The sequence below is a fragment of the Ostrea edulis genome, chromosome 7 (assembly GCF_947568905.1).
Source record: "Ostrea edulis chromosome 7, xbOstEdul1.1, whole genome shotgun sequence".
NCBI classification, from domain to species: Eukaryota; Metazoa; Mollusca; class Bivalvia; order Ostreida; family Ostreidae; genus Ostrea; species Ostrea edulis.
Window position 1 is genome coordinate 5,061,882 of NC_079170.1, and position 2,866 is coordinate 5,064,747.

Here is a 2,866-nt window from a genome sequence, read left to right on the forward strand (position 1 = left end):
ACATGGATGGAAGTAATTGTGGTCTTGTTCTCCAGTTGATACAAGATTTACAGATGTAGCAGATGAACATGGCAACTTGTTCACTGGTTGTTGACATTGTGGCCTCAGTTTGTTCCATTGTTTTCCTACAGAATTTAAATTTCTATGCATTATTTCTATCGAATTTATCATACCACAACAAGCATATTTCAAATGACAACTGAAATACCTTTTCCGATTTGTGGGCACTTCTGGAAACTGGTATTTGGAGTATACAAACATTGATGGGCCATTTTCCTTGCATCCATTTTGAAAATGGCAGCTGCAGATCCTATCACCTGCATTCCATTCTCTGTCAGCACGTCTATATTTGAATAATAAATGGAATTGTCCTTGTTTTGACATTTTAAAACGAATCGGTTTCTTATTTAATTAGTTTTTGTCTTCTTTTTGGTATGATTACTATGAAGGAAATTCGAGCTATATTTAACAAACGATTTAAAAAATACATAAAGACGAAATTGGAAGGAAAAAGAAAAGTATCATAAAACTTTAATGCAATCTATTTCATTTAGGAAAGGTACTTGGTTTAATATAGTCAACGATATTGAGAAATGTACATACAAAATTCTTAGTTTAAATTTCTTCGGCACACTTTGTGTAAACCGTATACACATATATGTATCCTACCAATCGTGTTCACATACCTGCAAAGAGCTATCCACTTTTTTCTTAATTTTTCGTCCGTTGGAAAACGATATAAATGGCAATTCGTGATACTTTTATCACTACGATGATTACACCCATACGCGAAGCAGTATACCATGTTCCCGGAAGCGCTCTTTCGGGAAAGGAGGCGCGCGAGACTTACAAGGCCTATTTATTATCATAATTTGAATTATTTTCTTCATATTGTAACAGAAATATAAACGAAATGTGTGTTTGGGCCGAAATGGGGGTGGGGGTGGGAGGTGGGGGTACGTAACATCAAAGTCTGATTATGACAGGCTAATGAAAAATCATATAGATTTCTCTTTTATCCAAATGCATGTATTTTATATACACTGAGTAGCTTATGACCATAAATTACATGTGATCCATACATGCTGGTACTGGTATGCTATGAGCTATGATCTTGCCTAGATTTTCTCTAATTTCGACTAAATCCACACTCCATCAGAGTATCATGCAAGGGGATTTAGACACTGTGTACCACGAAGAACCAATTCAATTCTACTTTTATATCTGGGGTCACATACTTTCCCTCAGAGTTGCAGTATTTTCGCTGGACCCTGTAGGTTTTAACCTGAATTTCTTCAGTACCCCCCCCCCAATGTATATGCTAGGCATAATGCTGACACCTACATCATGCATATCTTTTTTTTCCCATTACGCACTCTGCTACACTTGCAATGTATAATAAAATATTCCATTCATTTCTAACACATGTACGTACGCAATCCCCTACCAAATGTCACTTCAAATACAGGACATCTCTATCTTTAAATAAATTTGAGCTGTACTTAAGTGTGAAACTGTCCCTTGCTACCATGAAACTTATATTTTGCTTTAAAACATAAACCAACAATTCTTAATTGTAATTTCTTTTCATCTTTAAAAAGGGTATTGACATCCCAATATTTAGTGGGAAGTTCCCAGGTATCGTCCGCTAGTGACAGTCTGCTGGCAAATCCAGGCATGCGATGGAAGGATGCTGATGTGAAGGACACAGGGACACCTGATCCAAGAACTGTGGCATTTCATTCAGAGTGACAACCTGACATTCAGTTGGTATGACTCTCTGAGGTTGAATATAGGGTTAAATCTGTATACATTTGGTTAACAATAAATAATAATAAATAGATTCAAATAATACATTCACAAATGGAATCATGGCATCATGATACACTGAAATGCGTGTTTAACTGGTTTTTTTTTTTACTGCATTACTAGGTATCACATACATACAAAAAGAGACAAAAAATGGAAAATCATTATTCTGTTTCTAATTATAAGGTATAACAAGTTTTCTAAATGCTGACAAAAAGGTATGGTGGCCAATACTGATTTTATTTGCAATTTCCTTTCAGATATGGGACCCGATTATTCAGAGAACTGCATATTTTAGGAAGCTGTTTTTGACAGAAGATTTGGTTTTCTCCATCTGTATTGCCACCAACCATTATGCTGAGATGGTCATATCTAGGGGGAAGGATTGTCATTATGCTTCCCAAGGAAGTTCGCATCCTCTCACTGAAGAGGAATTGTACAGGTATTACTAGTTTTAAAGTACCGATATTGTGACAGTGAATTTCAATTTAAAACGAATAATAAAATGCATAATAAAAAGATTATCTTTACCAAGTTTAATCTTGCTGTGCGTCTAACACATTTATTAAATGTGTACTACAATTACCTCTGATAAAATTTCATAAGTAATTAATGCATACTAGTAATTTTCAGAGGGCCTTGACTATAGAAAACATTTACAGAGCCAATTGATCATTCAAAAGCTCTGACAATACATTAGTATTTAGGGCTGAGTATTAAGAAATTCTTCTTTTCCAGATTTTTGTGCATTATCTTATACATGTTTGCTTTGAAGTTTCAGTCGATAGACAGATATTGGTCAATGCATGCCCCTATCGGAACAACCCAGTACAGTGTATCAGGAATGATGTCTAGAAATAAGTTTTAAGAGGTTGAATATAAGAACATTTTTGTTAAATATGATGCAAGTACATTTAAATCTAGTGATTGAAAGTAAGTACTTGAACATTCGTATACGTTGAACTTGCAGAGGAAAAACGGGTAGTACTTTTTGATAACATTTGATAAGGTGCTGTAACTGCTGTTGCTTAGCAACCAAATATATTTGAATGCAAAA

The 2,866-nt window shown here is 34.8% G+C and overlaps 1 long non-coding RNA gene across 1 annotated transcript in view; it reads left to right on the forward strand.

The window, feature by feature from the left end:
- Positions 1–1,629: 1,629 nt before the first annotated feature.
- Positions 1,630–2,866, forward strand: part of LOC125657013 (uncharacterized) — a 3,584-nt gene continuing 2,347 nt past the window's right edge. The window contains exons 1-2 of the long non-coding RNA XR_008796543.1: positions 1,630–1,770; positions 2,070–2,866. The exon at positions 2,070–2,866 is cut by the window's right edge and continues 2,347 nt beyond it. This is a non-coding gene — a long non-coding RNA (uncharacterized LOC125657013). The remainder of the gene's footprint in view (positions 1,771–2,069) is intronic.